The sequence below is a fragment of the Lissotriton helveticus genome, chromosome 9, assembly GCF_964261635.1.
Source record: "Lissotriton helveticus chromosome 9, aLisHel1.1, whole genome shotgun sequence".
Lineage (NCBI taxonomy): Eukaryota > Metazoa > Chordata > Amphibia > Caudata > Salamandridae > Lissotriton > Lissotriton helveticus.
The window spans coordinates 604,339,570-604,358,763 of record NC_136070.1 but is presented as its reverse complement, the minus strand read 5'-3'; the positions used below and the strand labels follow the sequence as shown (position 1 = coordinate 604,358,763).

Genomic DNA, 19,194 nt, shown 5'->3' with positions numbered 1-19,194 from the left:
TTAAATTGATGACTCTGAATCATTAGCGTGTTCCATTTTTTCCCTTCCCTCATAGCTGCATAGTTACTTCCAATTCCTTTAGTACAAATTAAGGTTCTTTTTCCTTACCCACCTTCTAGGGGTACTCAAACTGTGACCTTCTAGCATGTTCCTTATTTTTCCCGTCCTTTAGACACACTATATCAAGTCTAAAATTCAGAAAATTCTTACTAGCATGTTCCCTGTTTTCACCTTCCCTTTAGAGTTCTAAATGGTTGGCATAATCTATTTTCTGCATGGTTACACGTTTCTCATGATTTTGGTTATTGATAGTTTACTCACTGTGAATTTCATGCTTTCTGACATAGATGAGAACTAGATAAAGATTTTCAAAACTTCCTGAGTCTATGGTTATTGTAAAGAGTGCAAATATTATAAATATTATTGTCTTTTGGTGACTGCTTATCTTTTCAGCTAGCTCCCTGATCCATTGTGATCATAGGTACCTGTGACGAGGATTGGTAAGTCGGGTATATAGGAAATAGGTAGGAATGAACTTGGTGTAGGTTACCCGATTAATAAATATGGTAAATTGAATTTATGGGCCCAAATGTGCATATGGTAAAGATTATAGTCGGGTGACCTGCGCGCTCTATCACTCCTGTGGAGGATCTTTAACTGTATGAGGTGTAAATGCAAACGTATGGCCACCTCACGTGGGGAAGTAAAGCCCTCGGGTCATTGTTCATCCTCCATACCATGTAGGCCCCTCTCCCAGGCTCCCTGCAGTTGGAGCAAAGTGTCTGGGCAGTAATTTAACACTTTCAGATATGTGAGGGAGATCGCCTTTTTGAGTAAATATTCATCCAGTGGTCTGTCCTCGAGAGGGTAGGACTCAGGGAGGTCCTCTCCCTTTGGGATCACTTTACACAGAGAGTGATGGATGTGTAAGTATCTATAAACTTCTCTGGGTGCCAACTGGTACTCGTGTTGTAGTCAGAGTAGGGAAGTACATTGCCATTTTTACATAAAGCTCCCACTCTAGACAAACCAATAAGATCCCACTTATCGAAGTCCCTCTGGAGGGCCAGAGTGTCTAAACACGAGGGAGTGGCCTGCATAATCTTACCCTCCCAGCCCATGGCCGCAGATGCCTCATGTCACAGGGATATAGTGAGAGCTGTAGGGGCAAACAGGGATGTGCAGGCTCTCCCATCATAGATAGCTCATGAGTAGTCCCCTGGCTGCATATTTCTTCTGTCCATTCTGTAGGCCGGCTAGTTCCCCTGGAGGTGCACCCAATGATTAACAATGATCAATTACGAAGCCCAATAATAGTTTTGTATGCCAGGGAAGGCTATTCCCCCCTTGTATCACCCCCTCGTCAATATCTGGAGTGCTATTCTCGGGTGACCACCATCCCTCAGTAGTATGCGGCCCTCAATGTCTATGGCAAGGAAGAAAGACTGTGGTATTGGGTATGGTGTGCTTTGAAGTGCTGCAGGAATCGAGGGAGGGACATCATTTTGAATAAAGCTGCCTTTCTTATTAAGGAAAAAGGCAGGGTTTGCCAATGCTTCACATCTCTTCGCATGCACTGCAGTGGGGGCTCAAAATTACGGGAGTAAAATGCATCAGGATCCCTTGTGATAAAGATGCCTAAACAATGGAGTCCATCCGCCAACACTGTGGCCTCACAGTTCAGAGGAAGCATCGGAGGTCTACCATGCAGAACGTAAATTAGTGACTTATTCCAATTGATGGTATAACCAAAGTGCTTGCGGTAGAGGATGAATATATGCAAGACCCTGTCAAATGGGTTGGGGGTGCCGCCATGTAAAGCAGAATGTCATCCTCATAGAGGGAAATACTGTCCTCCCAGTCTGCGTTCCATCTCAGTCCCCTAACCAAGGGGTTACTTTGACCCATGCTGTCAGTGTCTCCAGTATTAAAGCAAAATTCAGGGAGGAGAGCGGACAGCCCTGCCTGGCCTCCCTCCAAAGGGGAAACAATGCTGATGTGCCCCAGTTCACTGCAACCTGAGCCAGAGGGTCAGAATACAATAAACTGATCTAAGCAACAAAACGGGACCGAATCCCATCTTTTTAGGACTGCATACCTATAGGACCATTCCACGGTGTCGAAGGCCATTCGCACGTCCAAAGACAGCACTAGTGCATCCTTGCGGATCTCAGCCACTCGCCCCAAGAACCCATGTAGACGGCGCAAGTTGAGTGCCATGTTTTTACCTGGCATAAAGCCGGACTGATCAAAATGAATCAGCGATCTAATCACCCCAATCAATTGCGTGGCAAAGAGCTTTGCAAGGATCTTGATTCTGCGTTCAATAATGATATGGGCCGGTAGGAGGCACAATCATCTGGCGGATTGCTCTCCTTGGTGGTGACCACTATACTTGCTAGACTTTGGTCCTGAGGTAGGCGGCCGGCTTCACAGTTCTCCAGGAACATGCACAGGAGAGGTGGGGTGACACTCTCAGCCGTCAATATATAGAGTTCTATTGGAAGACCTTTAGGGCCAGTGCCTTACCCGATGCTAGATTATGGATAGCCTGTGCCACTTCCTCCTCCATCAGGTCCTCTTCAAGGGCCTATCTGCCGTCTCATGATAACTTTGGCGTTGGGATGACCGTGAGTAGGTCCCTGCATCGGGGGAATACATTTTAGCATAGTAGCATGCAAACACGGCAGCTATGCACTGCCACCATTTTCATTGGGGACCTCAGGGATCCCTTGGTATGCTGCTTCCCTCCTGTCCAGCCAAGCCACTAAATTTCTGGCCCTGTTCCTGACCTCGTAGAGGCGATATTGGGTGGCTCGGTAATGGTTTCTGGTGGTGTCTGCCACTACATCCCTGAGTTCCTTCTATTTGAGGGTTAGTGCATGATGCGAATGGCTTTGGTCATCTATCACTTACTGACATTCTAATCTGCAGGCGACTTGCTCCAGTTGCTCAAACTGAGCTCATTTTTCTTTTTTGTGGCACGCTATCAGTGATATACCCTGGCTCCTAATATCTGTCTTATTGGCCTCCCACAACATCCAAGCTCAGTCTACGGAGCCATCATTGTCTTGGAAGTAACCCCTTCGCCGCTGGCAGGATTCCCCCGCTGTGCTTGGGGGCGGGGGTGCGCGCAGCGCCCCCATGCTCATGACGAGGTCAGCTCGTCATGAGCCACGGCGCTCCGGTGCTCATGGCGAGCTGAGCTCGTCATGACCGCGCCCGTTCCAATGGAACATTAAGTACAGCAGGGGAATCAGCCCAGCGTGCGAGCGTTCCATCTAACGGGCGCGGTCATGATGAGCTCAGCTCGTCATGAGCACCGGAGTGCCGTGGTTCATGACGAGCTGACCTCGTCATGAGCACTCAAGAGGCTAATGCACCGTGGCCTTTCAGATGCTTTAACGGATACGCGTTCCATCTCAGTCCCCTAACCAAGGGGTTACTTTGACCCATGCTGCCAGTGTCTCCAGTATTAAAGCAAAATTCAGGGAGGAGAGCGGACAGCCCTGCCTGGCCTCCCTCCAAAGGGGAAACAATGCTGATGTGCTCCAGTTCACTGCAATCTGAGCCAGAGGGTCAGAATACAACAAACTGATCTAAGCAACAAAGCGGGACCGAATCCCATCTTTTTTAGGACTGCGTACCTATAGGGCCATTCCACGGTGTCGAAGGCCATTCGCATGTCCAAAGATAGCACTAGTGCATCCTTGCGGATCTCAGCCACTCGCCCAAGAACCCATGTAGACGGCGCAAGTTGAGTGCCATGTTTCTACCTGGCATAAAGCCGGACTGATCAAAATGAATCAGCGATCTAATCACCCCAATCAATCGCGTGGCAAAGAGCTTTGCAAGGATCTTGATTCTGCGTTCAATAATGATATGGGCCGGTAGGAGGCACAATCATCTGGCGAATTGCTCTCCTTGGTGGTGACCACTATACTTGCTAGACTTTGGTCCTGAGGTAGGCGGCCGGCTTCACAGCTCTCCCGGAACATGCACAGGAGAGGTGGGGTGACACTCTCAGCCGTCAATTTATAGAGTTCTATTGGAAGACCTTTAGGGCCAGTGCCTTACCCGATGCTAGATTATGGATCAGGTATCAGGGTTTAAGCGTTATTCTTTGCACAGTGCCACGGGCCAGGAAGCTGTACGCAGAGCACACTGGAGAGTAGTCAGAAATTTCTCTGGTGTTGTACTGATGTAGGGAAGATCCCTAGATAGGGTAAGTATGTAGTCAATTCACAGTAGACTTCTGTGCATTCCCGAGAGGTATGTGGACAGCTGTAGGGTGGAGAGCACGGATTATGTCTGTTAGTCCGAACTCCAACATAAAGTCAGCCAGTGAGCAGAGTGTCGCCCTCTGGTGTTGAGGGGGACACCGATCCCGGGGTTCACAAACTGTATTGTTAAATTCTCCACCCAATAATAGGCTGCCGTCGGGGAGCTGGCGGAGAAGCACGCCCAAGTCCGCAAAAGGTGCTTCAAGAAGTCAGGGAGGGATATAAAGAGAAATTATATTGAGTGTTTTGCCTTCCCACTGTCCTATCAATGCCACATATGCCACACGTGATCCGCCTACTTAAGGCGTCTGTGATCTGGGGGCTAGCCTGGACAAGGTACCCTCGCCACGCAGAATTTTAGCGCTTGCCGCGCATTCTTAGAGCGCCTTATGCTTTTTAATTTCCCGTTTTGTATTTGAGTTGGAATTATTTGGTTTCTCCCCTGTTTTTATGGTTGCTGCCTCCTGCCCACTTACTCGCACCATAATATTGTAAAAGCACCGCTGTTTTAGCGGGTCCGGTCCCGGGGATCTGCTACTACGCCCGCCATCTTGGGAGCGAAGGGGACATTTCAGGGCGCCATCTTTGAGCGTTCTAGCGCTCTTGCAGCTCGTGATCCGCCTACTTAAGGCGTCTGAGACCTGGGGGCTAGCCTGGACAAGGTACCCTCGCCACGCAGAATTTTAGCGCTTGCCGCGCATTCTTAGAGCGCCTTACGCTTTTTAATTTCCCGTTTTGTATTTGAGTTGGAATTATTTGGTTTCTCCCCTGTTTTTATGGTTGCTGCCTCCTGCCCACTTACTCGCACCATAATATTGTAAAAGCACCGCTGTTTTAGCGGGTCCGGTCCCGGGGATCTGCTACTACGCCCGCCATCTTGGGAGCGAAGGGGACATTTCAGGGCGCCATCTTTGAGCGTTCTAACGCTCTTGCAGCTCGTGATCCGCCTACTTAAGGCGTCTGTGATCTGGGGGCTAGCCTGGACAAGGTACCCTCGCCACGCAGAATTTTAGCGCTTGCCGCGCATTCTTAGAGCGCCTTACGCTTTTTAATTTCCCGTTTTGTATTTGAGTTGGAATTATTTGGTTTCTCCCCTGTTTTTATGGTTGCTGCCTCCTGCCCACTTACTCGCACCATAATATTGTAAAAGCACCGCTGTTTTAGCGGGTCCGGTCCCGGGGATCTGCTACTACGCCCGCGATCTTGGGAGCGAAGGGGACATTTCAGGGCGCCATCTTTGAGCGTTCTAGCGCTCTTGCAGCTCATGATCCGCCTACTTAAGGCGCTCTTATCAGCGCGCAGCGGTGACGCGCAGCGGGCGCGCCTTCCCTGCGCCTGAGTCCTGCCTGAGTCCTGCCCGTCTGCGCTCGTCAGCGCTTAGGAGGCGTTAGGCGTGGCTGGACTCTGTGCATTTAATTAGATGGATTTCAAGTTTTCCAGGAAGGATCTTCTTAGGATTCGGATTTTGATCACTTCTTGTAAGCACGCTCCTTTATATCCACTTTGTGGCCCTTATGTTTGTTCTTGCGGTAAGTTCTCATTTCCTTCCCCTACCCCTATTTTAGCTTATATGACGCCTCATTGCCTAGTGGATTCTCTGTCTGCCACTCCCGTTATACATACTTCTCATTTAAAAATCTCGCATCTTAATGTCAGGTCCTTGCCCAAACATTACCAGGATATCCATGACTTGTTATCTCTGGAATCTCCTGATATATTTTGTATGACTGAAACTTGGCTACAGGACGAGGCCACGGCCATACCTAATCTAGCACTTCCTTCGGAATATGCTATCTTTACGCTTAATCGCAACTCCAGAGGTGGAGGTATTGCCATGGCTATTAAGTCCTGCTATCCCTGTATTTGGAAACCTATGGACATAGCTGGTTGTGAATGTGCGTTTTTTGCTATTACAATCAACCATCATTTCACCCTATCTGGACTGTTGATATATAGACCGCCAGGCAGTGATGTACTATTTAGGAAAGCGCTTCCTGAACTTGTCCTTGCGGTAGCCTCAGCCAACTTTAGCATCATTGGGGATTTAAATCTTCATTTTGATGCCCCTGATACTCCAGCGATTTGTGGCATTCTTGCAGACCTAGAGGCTCTTCAGCTCCCGCAGTTGATCCTCCATCCCACGCATGAGTGTGGCCATATTCTGGAACCATTGTTTACCAACTTGAGTGCGGTCAAGGTCAGCTTGCCTAGACCTATAGCTTGGAGTGATCACCATCTGATCGAGTTTCAGGTTACCACTAAGGAACATTCTTTTAAAAAATCTGACAGAACAATTCTTAGACGTCCTTGGAAAAAACTTAAACTTGCGGATTTTCACCATCTCCTGGAGTCCTCTCCTTTGGACCCGTTTGAGGATGTTGAGTCCGGTTATACCCTTTTTTGCGACTGGGTTACTAAAGCCCTTGACGCCCTGATCCCTGCGGCTTGGAGTAAGAGCCGCCGGTCAGAATCCAGTCCATGGTATAATGATTCCTTACGGCTTCTGAAAGCTACTTGTAGACAAGCAGAGAGAGCTTAGCGCAAGACTTATGAGGTGGGACTGAAAACGTTTTATCTTGCGAAAGTTAAGCTCTATCATCAAGCTGTTTGCAGGGCTCGAGCAGCTTATTACTCACAGGAATTTAATATTAGCCCCAATCCCACAAAGCTGATCTTCAAAGTTTTGAAAGATCTTACTGCTAATAGAGTTTTAGTGCCCGAGGTCTGTTCACTATCACACTGCGAGGATCTCGCGGCTTTCTTTGTGGAAAAAGTGACTAATATTTACCGCTCCTTCCCTAGTACTACGCTGGTAAGTGAGGACCTGGTCCCCATTTCATGTACTAATTTGATTTTATCGACACTTCCAGTTCTCTCGGAGGAGGAGTTTGATAAGCTGGCGGTTAAAGTGAAATCTGGATCTCCCGTGGATCCACTTAGACCTGCCCAACTTAAAGACTCAGCTGCCTTCTGCTTACCCCCTATTCGTCATCTTATAAACCTATCCTTCTCTTCGGGTAAAGTCCCTCTGAGATGGAAACAAGCTCACGTCACTCCCATCCTGAAAAAAACGTCACTGGACCCTCTCAAACTCGAGAATTACCGTCCAATCTCCCTTCTCCCGTGGGCTGCGAAGGTGGCAGAAGCCCATGTCAACGGCATTCTGTCCAATCATCTTCAGTCCGCTAACATTCTGGACCCTTCGCAGAATGGCTTCCGTGCTGGGCACAGCACTGAGACCGCACTCCTCTCCATGGTTGAACACCTGCGCGCAGTGCTAGATGCGGGTCAAACGGCGGGTCTGGTACTATTGGATCTCAGTGCCGCCTTTGACACTGTTTCTCACGCAATACTTCTGCAGCGGCTGGGAGAGGCGGGCATCAAGGGTCTGGCGCTGGAATGGTTTCGATCGTTTCTTTCCGATCGTACCTTTCGGGTTTCTACACCTCCCTTCGAGTCCAAATCCCACATCATCGAACAGGGAGTCCCGCAGGGATCAGCATTGAGCCCCACGCTTTTCAATCTTTATGTGCGCCCGCTGGCTGCAGTCGCCAAGCGCTGGGACCTAACGATGGTGTCCTACGCTGACGACACGCAGCTTGCGGTTGCACTTAGTGGGGACTCTGACCCTGAGGCCTCCAACTTCCGTGAGGGTCTCAGTGCGGTGGCAGGATGGATGACGGCTAATTGCCTGCAGCTCAATGCGAAAAAAACTGAGGTATTGATTGTGGGCAAACAGAGTAATCTTTGGGGTGATAAGTGGTGGCCAGCTGATCTGGGCCCTACCCCAACCCCGGTTGTCGAGGTGAAAAATCTGGGCGTTTGGCTGGACTCTACGCTTAGTTTTTCCTGCCATACAAAAAAAATAGCTGCGACCTGTTTTGGTATCTTACGTGGGCTTAGGCCGGTGTTGAAATTTTTTGATGCTCCTACTCGACAACTGATAATTCAGGCAGTTATACTGTCTAGGCTCAATTATGCGAGCTCGCTGTTGCTTGTAGCCAATCAGGCTGAAATTACGAGATTGCAGCGCGTTCAGAACGCTGCAGCTAGGGCTCTAGTCGGTCTCCCCAGATTCTGTTCTGCTAGAAGTACTATTTTCAAGCTCCACTGGCTGCCTGTGCTTTAGAGGATACAATTTAAGACCATATGTCTTTCTTTTAAGATATTGAAACTTGCTTCTCCTCAGATACTAGAGCATCTCATTATCCCTTACATTCCTTCCCGTCAGCTGAGATCCTGTGGACAAAATGTAGCCGTGGTTCCTCGCTTTTTGAGAAGTATGTCCGGCGGTCGCTCTTTTAGAGTGCTTGCCCCCAAACTTTGGAACTCTCTTCCTGGCCATGTTCGTGCCCTTGATGATCGTCTGACATTTAGGAAAGCTGTTAAAACTTATATCTTCCCAAATAGCTTCTGGTTCTCTTCTATTTGATCCATTCTGTTGCTCTGTTCGTGTTGTGTTCCTTTCCAGGCGCAGCGCCGGGACGCCCCTTAGCTGGGGGAGCTGTGCGCTTAAAAATGGAGTTAACATAACATAACATATTTCCACTGTGGATCAGGCCAAGTCTGCACTAATAGAGGAATTGATTTACGCAAGAGAATTCAAACCCCTCTGGATCCCCTTGTAAATCCTTCATGGGCAACCATTTTATAGCCCCATCTATCTAGGGCTCGACAGAAATTTCCTTGACGGTGTGTTTCTTGCAAGAAAATCACTTTATGAGAGTAACGTTTAAGATATGGCAAGACCATTCCCCGTTAAATCTTTTCACCTAGTCCTTTGTAGTTCCAGGATAACACTCTGAAACTTGCAGCGACTAAATCAGCTGCCATGGTGGACCGTCACAGAGAGAAATCAGGAAGACCCACAGTGGGGACCTATCCCAAGTGCGGAACAGTCCAGCACTCAGCAGCGGGAACCGCCACAATTTTCTGCAGGACATCGGGTATAGCAAGTGTGAGCCCACACTGGGGTGCCCCCCTGGGGAAAGCAGGGGGGAGAGGAGATGGGGTCTGCCAGTGTTGTCCGCCGCCATGGCCATCTAGAGCTGTCACCATTTGTCTAAAAGTGCATGTAAGAAAGAAAAGAAAAACACATCAAACGAATAACATTACCCCCATAACCATCCCCCCACCCTGCCTCTGTGCATGACGGCCCTAAAACGGCCTGCCTCCCCAACTTTACAGAGCATCTTTCCCCTCAAAACATAATACAAATGAAAGGAGGCTGCAGGTACCATCGTGGGGCCACACCAACCCCACCTAGTAAACAAGGAGAGATAAATTGTAATGTTACTACAATTATCATAAACATAGAAGGAGCCTCAGTGCCCCCACCCCTGAGATCTGTAATCTGTAGTACTCAAGGCCAGGTGACGTTGCTCCAGTGGCAGTTCAAAGTGTGTTGACCTTTCCAAAGGATAAATACGAGGCATCTCATCCACTCTACACAACCAATGTCCTGTAAGTGGGATCTCCGTCAGAGACAGTGACCCTCCAGATCAGAGAGGTGTCTCTACTTGGCATCAGCCCTGAGTTCCTGTGCGGCCTCCTCGTCTCTCTGCTGTTGTCTTGAGAGGTACCTTGTCCCGCACCCCTACCACTCTCCAGCAATGCTGCCACTCCCAGACCTCGTCTGGGTTGGTGAAGTACCAGGTCTTACCATTTGCCACCACCCATAGCTTTGCTGTAAAGTTCATGGAGTATTTGATGTTGCGCTACCTCAGTTCTTTTTTCACTTCCAAAAATGAGTTCCACAACCGTGGCACATGAAGTACAGCTCGGGGAGTTTGGAGGATACCATCTCAGGTCCTGGTATTTGAAAATACGAGCAAGGATGGGATGTGGGGGAGCACACATTTGGGGGTCGGAGGCACCTGGGACTCCATGTGCATGTACCACCGAAAAGTATTTGGGCAGATCCTGAGTCTGCAGGTGCTTGAGTACTAGGTCCTCAACTGTCATGCCTGTGTACAAGGAGCAGACGCCGCGTTCGTAACTAGCAACGTGGTTGGCAAAGCAGACGTGGTTGGCAATAACTCCCCATACGACGGTGAGTGTATTGCGCATGCGCATGATTGTTCCCGGGGCATTTAGGTCCGCCTTTCCTGCTCGGAAGCGCTTCGCGATTAGCTAGTGTTTCTGGTTCGTTCCGGGTCACTGGGGAAAGTCGTCCGAGGAGTTAGCGGTTGGCGTTTTCCACCATCGGCGTTTTCGGCGGTAATCGTGAGTGCCGGGATTCAATTCTCTTTGATACTCTTGTCTGGCTTGTTATTTACTTTTTGGTTTAGAGCCTGTAGGCTCGTCACGGTTCTTTGCCTTCACTTATTATTTAGCTAGTGCCTTTGATCGTAGGTGACTATAGAGTAGTCAGTTATCGAAGCGTTATGTTTTTGTGCATTTCAGGAAGTAGCACACTTGATGTTACTCCTCTAGTTTCTTAGGCGTATGTTTCTAGTCGACGTCCTTGCATTTGTTGGGACTTTATTTCCTTGTGTACTTTAACAAGGGATTTGGATGTTTTGGACCTTTATAAGTGTATTCTCTGAAGTTAAGAGGTACCGTGCAGATACAACTCAATATTACTTAAACCCTAGAAACCTAATAGCAATACCTAATAGTCTGTGATCTTATTTTTAGGCAAAAACATATGAAGATCAAGACTTTCTTTATTACGGGGAACCGAGCTCAAATACTCAACCTCCCATAGGTATACTATGCAGATATCAAGCGCTAAAAACTCATGCTCAGGAAAGTGGGAATAGAACTATATTAATCATTTGCTTTGTCTTATAGATACAGTTCCGGTGAAGCTTAAACCTGTCCTGTTAGACGATTGCTGACTGCAGTGTCTTCCCCTCCTTTCCTTGTTGTGTTCCCCTGTTTTCCCCAAGTCACCGCTTATGTGTTAGTTGTTATTCCTAACACAGGGAGGTGATAAGGGGCGAGACTGAGGGCTAGGCATCAGGCTCTGTGGCACTCCTGCGACAATTGGAAGCGAGCACGACATGAACAAAGAGATCTACTGCTGGCCCCTCTGAGCGTTCCAGTAACCCGATAATTCAGACATTATTATGTTAGGATCGCCCCTCAAAGTCTTCCAGCTTGGCTTCAAAATCTGGGAGATAGCAGTGAGCTCTCTGACCTGGAGCTGCAGGGTCTTAGTCTCCGCATTCATGGTGGTGATAGAATCTTCCGCTTCCTTAGCTCGGTTTCTCATTTTGTGTAAGTCAGCTCGCACCAGCCCAACATCCACCGAGACCGAGTCTATTTTAGCCACAAGGGTGGTACGGATGCCTTGTATCACCATAATTATGTCGGCGAGAGTAGGAGATTCTTCAGCCGGGGGGGTCCAAGTCTGCAATGCTCACTGTTCCTCCACCTGTGATGCGGCCATGGTTTCTCTGGGCTACGTGAATATGTCTTGCTAAATTTGATGGGCTGCTTGAGGACTCCTGCCACCAGTCATGTCGAGTGAGGCACCACACATCTCTTCACGCTTTGGTCGACCCTGCCGAGTTGGATGGGGGTTGCTCATGCAGGGGGGATGCAAGTACTCACCACTGCCTTCCTGGTGCCGAGAAAGAGTCAAACCTGTGGCCTGTCTGCTTTTCTGCCTCCTCCCCCACTCTCACTCCAACTATGTCCTCCACCAAACGTTCCCAGGGTGCCGGCCCTCACTACTCCCCTCCATGGGCCACACCGACTCTCACAGGAGTTGAGGCGCTTGGGCTGCCATGTAGTGCGTAAGGGACTCAAAGCTTAGGCTCCCGAGGCCCCAAATGCCAGTTCAAAGACAGTTATTTCTCTCCATTACTGGGATTATGTAGCATTCCTGGGCCGAAACTAGCAGAGTCCTCCAGTTACGGTGCCACGCAGGCTCATCAGTTCAGCCCTGCTGTGCAGTAGTGCACCGCAGTCCGCCCAGGAAGGAGAAAGGCTGCCAAAATGGTTAACTTGAAGGTGGCCATGCCCTCACTGTCCTTACCCTTTCACCCATGCATATGGCACCCGCGTAGCCCATGGGGTAACACAGCACAAGGGTGCTACAAGGCCAGAATCAGCAATCAGGGTCTGGCACCTCTGGCCGCTGTCGTTGTTGCCCAGGGTCTCACTTTCAGCCATGGGGCGGGCCATCCCTCCTAGCAATTCTCACAGGTAGCTGCAGGTATGATGCAGGCCTTTACTTCAAGAAGGGTGAGAGGGGCTCCTTGGGGTTCTCCTCACATCTGGCACCTCAGGCATACTACCTCACCGGGTTCGCTCTCGCAGGCAGCGACTGCCGTTCATCGATACGAGCAGGAGGCAGTCATGGCAGGTCAGTCAGGCAGAGGGGCTGCACCTCTGCTCACCAGTGGAAGTGCTCTCATCCCCACCTCGCCGCTGTGCTCTCTGGACCCTCTGGGCCTCAGAAGCCTACTCCACACAGGCCACCTCGCCGCTTCCTCCTGGCCAGTTCTGAGTCTCGCAGGGGTCGGATGCCACGCACCAGCCCCCGAATATCTCAGGGCCATGACCAGCTCGGCGACAGGCTGCTCCTGGGTCCTTAAATCCGCCCACCTCCCTCACTGCTGGCCCACATCTTCTGCTTTGCTGCCCGGCACCAGGTCATGTCAGGCCCCAGTCGCAGCACGTCCTGTAGGCAGCACCCTACATTGAGTGGTCAAAAATCATCCTGTGGCTCTCCAGCTGCGCCACACTCCTTGCTACAGTTGGGAGAGACCAACAGCCTATATGGATCGCTGTGGTAGAACGGATATTCAGATGGATATTAGGGGATTTAGGTGGTAGGTGGCAGGAGCCGCATTAGTGAGCGGCCTCTTCATTTGCGGCTAGCCACGCCCCACCTAATCTACTTTACTTTCATACAAATGTCTACCTAGAACACTTAAGATCGTTCAACTCTCTCAATGTTGAAGGACAGCTCTCTTTGAAGTTCTTTTTCTCAGGATGAGGGGCTGGAAGTGCCACCTATTGTCAATTCAAGTTCTTGTGCCAGGACAAAGCCCCTTGGCATCATATATGCTGAGGGCATTCCAGCAAAGGAAAAGCTTCCAGTCAGTACAAAGTGTTACCATAGATTGACTTCAAGCTGCGTGTGCTTTGGAACTATGCCGGGAAGTACAGCATCGACAGAGAACTGCATTTCCAAGTTTTCCTGGGTTTTGAGTTATACCTTCTCTTGCATTGTTTGGAGACCTTGCTATGCAATTTGTGCTACAATGTTGCTGTAGTTGGATCTCGCTACATTAATGTTAGTTTTAATGCACCAAGGCGTCTAGGGCCCGATGTAGGTAGCCCTTTACCGGTCGGAAACGGCCGAAAATACCGATTTTCGGCCGTTTCCGACCGGTAAAGGGCTATGGAGATGTAGGGGCTCAAAAAACGTACATATTCGGTAATTTTACCGAATCGGTAAAATTACAGAATCGGTAAATTTACCGATTCTGTAAATTTTACTGATTCGGTAAATGTACCATTCGGTAAAATTAGCGAATATGTATTTTGAGATGTAGGTAGCACTTTGAACAGTGCTACAGGCCTTTCATGATTCGGTATTTACCATGTAATACAATTGCATGGTAAATACCGAATCCCTGTGTACATGCACATCTGTGCATGTACACCTGTGCCATGTGGCACACAGACATGCCCTAAGGGCATGTCTGTGTGCCACATGGCGCACAAGCCAGTTACAGGGGTGCAACAGGGTGTCAAAGTGACACCCTGTCCCCCTTAGCAATTCGGTATTTTACCGATTCGGTAAATACCGAATCTGTATTTGCTATTGAATCCAAAGGGCTTCAAGGCCCATTGGATTCAATAGCAAATACCGATTCGGTATTTACCGAATCGGTAAAAACTGAATCTTACCGATTCGGTAAAAAATACAGATTTTTTTCCTACATCTCATTTACCGATTCATGAATACCGAATCGGTAAAATTCGGTAGTTATGAATCGGTAAATGAGATTTACCTACATCTGGCCCCTAGTTCCCTAAGGATTGGATTATGAACATTTTGGACATTATGGGCATTTGGGTTTTGCAAGCTGTACTCACAGCTTGCAAAACCAAAATCACCACAAGAAGAAATCTCCCTAAAGGGAAGGAACTTTGACAATAAAAAAACATGTACCACATTACAAAGATGGGGAGAATTTTTCATTTATCACTTGGTAAGAGAAAACATACCCACTGCTTCCTGTTAGATAAGGTGTTATTGGTTTAACCTCCTGATAGTACAGGTGCTACAGCTTTGATGGGCAGGAGTAGAGAAAGATTGTATAAGGAATGAGTGACCAGTACAAGAAATCGACCTATCGAGGTTGCATGCTATGTTTAGTTTCTCTGTTAATCAAAGCCTGTGAAGAACTAGGGTGTGCTGGTGTGTAGTAGTGCAATAATGTCCCACCTTGGGGAATAATTCTGGTGTGCCCAAGTAAATGATAACATGCATGTGAGTACTGAAGCTGCCCTGACCATAGCACATCCTAAATGAGCACTACTAGTGTTCTGAGCTTAAACTACAGATTTAATTTTTACTTTTTTAGGGGAACACTTTCTTAAATCAAAGAAGAACCCGATAGGATCCGAAATCGAGTAATTCCTCCTCGCAGATTGTCTACATCATGGAAGCAACTGTGGGCTTCAACTTCGAGTTCCCCCTGACTAAAGAAGACGAATCACTCCTCTCCAAGATTATCTGGGAGGGATCTGGGTTGACAATCCCATTATAAAGGGCTGTGAGATCTTACAGGATGCTGGTTGTTGCCCCACTAAGAATTCTGGTGTGAGCATTCTAAATAAAGGCACTGTTCCTATGGCAGTGGCACTACCAATTTGAAACGCACCAATGTGAGACCTTAAACGTTGTCTAGATTATTATAGAGACTCATACATGGAGTCTCTCTTATCTACCTACCTAACTGAGTGACATTTGTGTGTACCCACCAAAAGCTTTATAAATATCTTCTAGTAAGTTTACAGGTTCTCCGCTGGTACTACATTTGAGGTTCATGAGATACAGGTATGGTAAAGGCTTCTAGTAATATAGCTAAGTTTGACCTCACACACCTCGTCCAATATATATATATACATCCCCTCTACTGCGAATGTAGAGGCAGAGGGATTTCCTGAAGATTCAAGAATGCCTGGTTCTTATATAAATACTCTTCCAAAGGTATGATACCAGGATATCTTTGTGAGAATATTGTGTGACATTAATATTGTATCCTCAATCTCTTCAATAAAATACTGCACCATTGGAGTTTTGAATAGAAAATCTGTACTAAATCGGATGCTAGTTCTGTAAGTAATGTTTAGGACACAATATTTATGTCACACAATATTTCGAAACATGATATTCCGACATATAGGCATCCCGAATAACCCTCTTATGTTTATATATTTAGCTCTGGACTGCTCCTAGATCATATTATGTTCTGCCCCACCACATTGAAGCTTCCTTTCCTGTTTATATAGCTCGTGTCTCTCTGTGCCAAGTTCTGTATAGATAGTCAATGTCTTCTTGACGGTCCAACCACTATGTCCCTTTTTTTAATATTGATTTATTTCTCTTCCTTATCTTAAAGTGTATGTCTTCTGGCCCTCATACATTTTCTACAAACTTATTTTGAATCATTCACTTGTCTATGAGGTTTAAGAATGTCAGCAGTTGTCTCATCCAGGAAACGGAAGAGTTGCTTTCAGTACCTTATCAATTGTTCTTCGCTCTACCCTTCTCTATATCCACAAATGCCCGATTTTTTATGTGATTTCCAATGTAAATGGAGTGGCAGCATCCTAAAGTAGCTGACGTGTATTTTAAAAGAAGAAAATGAATAATTACTTTTTGAAGAATAATATAGAGATCAATACTTTCAGGTAAACAGACGTACTAATTTTAGGAAGGAACAAGCAAGAAAGAAGCCTTTGACTTTTAGGGGCAATCTCAAACCATTCTACTTTAAGACTTAAAAAACAGTGAATGCTGATCAAAAATCTATTTTTTCTGGATTGTTTTATTTAACAAATGTTGGGCTATGGATAGTGCTGTCACAAGTAACAAAGTGTCCTCTGCACAAGGGTGACCTGGATCACGCAACAATATGTTTAATCTTAGGAACATTTACAAAAATGATTTTACTTCACCCATGAGCCAGCTGGGTCAGTTAAGTAGAAAGTGAATTGATTCCCCATGAGAAGCAAACACATGATAATTCAGTACTAGGTTCTACAGCACATTATACAAAGAATTCCCAAGAAGATAAATACAACAAATGTAATATTTAATTAAGGTTTGACCTAGAGGAACCCACCATAAAGTTGAGCTCAATAGAAAATTACAAAACAAGATAAAGGAGACCCACTCTGACACTCGTGTCACTGGCCTTAGCTGATCTAGCAAAGTATCATCATTGATACTAAGTGGATAGAGCCAAAAGAATCCATTTGCCTGCTTTACAGTTTGGCGCATAGGGTACTCCATCGCAAATGCAATGGAGTACCATGCCCACAAAACGTTTGGTCTGCCCACCTCAAGGATAAGTATTCCGTCGATGGAACCCCCAATGGCTCCGTCAATGGAAAATGTGTCCAATGGCTCAACCTATTTGGTGTCATATGTAAAAGGACTTTACGCCCCCACTCCCCACCCCCAATCAAAGTGGATGGTGTAAAGTCTTTTTACCCATCCATCACCACCAGGAAACATCTGGTGATAAGTGACAGTAAAAAAACAATAATGATCCCTACATCCTGGAAGAAAACTCCCTGGGTGTGGGGGTCATTAGTATTTGCTTTTTCAACAAAAAAAACTCTGACTTTGGGGGTTTGCTTTGAAAAACAAACGTTTGAAAATTTGAGCTGATATTGTCATGGCTTACAATATGATCCATCAAAGTTTTTCTATGCTGACAGGAACTTCCATGACAGCGGTTCCTGTCAATGTAAAGCGTTGTCCGTAGAACCAGCGTACCGCTCTAGATTTGCCAGTTGGAGGTTCCTCAGAATTGAGAAGATATTGTGCTCTGCCTCCTGCCAGAGTAAGCATCATCCGCCAAACTCTAAATCAGGTCACATGTCTAACTGCCTCACTTTAATCAATGAAAGACAAATGGTCAAGCACAGCTACCAGTGTAAATCCCTGCCACAGGTAGAGTAGAATCTAATGGAGTTCTTTGAGACCTTGTAGCTAAACTGATAACAATATCTCGAAAACTTTCACCAAAATTGAAAGACTGGAGGGCGATTGACACTAGAGGATTTAGCTTGCACTTCTTGATAAACCTGGTTACTCTAACATAATCAGGGATTATTGTAAAACAAATAAAGTGCTGAGGCACAAAGTTCTCTTCGGAGACCCTCACCTGTCCTGGCAAATGCCTGCGTTGCTCAACACCATGACTGCATTGTCTTGATTCCACCTCATGCTCCGTTCTTCCACCAACCTATGTTTCCTCACTCTTGCAGGTTCTTTTTTATCCCTCTTTTCTGTTTTTGTATCTTTCGCTTCCCCATCTTTCTTGTTTTTCTACCATTTTGTCTCTTAATCTGAGTCAAAGTCTAATGATTAAAAAATAAGTCCTCAAGGCTCAAAAACGAGGGCTAGTGTCTACCACCGGCAACAAGCAGCATACTGGGCACGACTGAGAGTGCTTATGCTACATGGGTATCTGCAATCCCTATATAAAAGCATGCCTCGGTTTTTCATATTACACTACAGTTTTGATATCACTCGTCACCCATAATAAGAAGATGGAATAGCTACTCAATTGTAATAACTTACTGCAGGTCTGCTGTCATGCCACAATGCCTGCTGCACGAGCCAGTAGACAGTATCAACTAGAACTAGAATTTCAGTTCTTCTAATTTGGTTCTGAAACACACACTCTTTAGCAGAAATGAGGCCGTTATCATTGCAGGTTTATTTGTTGCCCTTACAGTTCATTACAAAGAAAGCAGAAATATGCTTTATGAACCATATCCACTTTCGAAATTACTTACATTAAACTACATATAATACTGCCGCCTATTCGTACCATTAAATCATTCCCATCCTTCAAAATGAGAACTTAAATACTTCCTCCTTAACCTGTACTTCCCCCGCACCACTTAACTTCCCCAGTTCTTTTGCACTTGTGAACTTTAGCGGAGGTGAACAACCTTTACAACGCAACTTTTACCACGCAGTGCCTTTACAACGCAACTTTTACAACGCAAACAATTACAACGCATTGCGCTGGGGGGCGCTCTAGGATAGGGAATAGGTTTAATGTACTATCCAACACCTTCCCTACTATCCACGGGGACTGGAGTTGGAATAGTAAATTAAACAATTCACTATCCAGCGCCTAAAAGCATTATGCGTTGTAATGGTATGCGTTGTAAAAAACGCGTTGTAAAAGCATGCGATGTAAAAGCATGCGTTGTAATGTCAAACATCCTTTAGCGGATATTAGCGTTTTGACCAATTAACATTTTTGGTTTATTCTATGATTTCAACTCATTTGACTACAGACTCTGTACGCTTCGTTGCTACTGTTGAATGGATATGTATATAATTTATGCTCTGTTATTTTATTTGTGTGGATAATATAGCAACTACACACACTACACATTTTACTAGGTTACTTTCATTTGTAGGCACTTGTCACAGCACTTTGCATTATTCCCATGGTTTTACCTACTCTATGTTAAGCTATCTACAAATTCCACTTTCATTCAAAATATTTTCAACCATGCCTGTTAATGCGGAAGAGAAAGAGATCAGGGATTCAAGAATTGTTGTGTAAGGTTTCACCTTGTATTATAAGAAATGAAATATCCTCAGCTGTACTTTCAAAGAGTATAACGAGTCACCTCAGAGTTACATGACCTTATACAAAGAACTCGGCCTTCAGTCTTATTT

General features: G+C 46.5%; 1 protein-coding gene across 3 annotated transcripts in view; it reads left to right on the top strand.

Annotated features, from left to right (window-relative positions):
- The window catches only part of LOC144781666 (uncharacterized), an 84,566-nt gene extending 66,103 nt beyond the window's left edge, over positions 1-18,463 (top strand). For all 3 annotated transcript variants that reach the window (XR_013601023.1, XR_013601022.1, XR_013601024.1), the window contains exon 3: positions 14,837-18,463. The gene's annotated coding sequence lies outside the window, so the exon portion shown is untranslated. The remainder of the gene's footprint in view (positions 1-14,836) is intronic.
- The last annotated feature ends 731 nt before the right edge of the window (positions 18,464-19,194 follow it).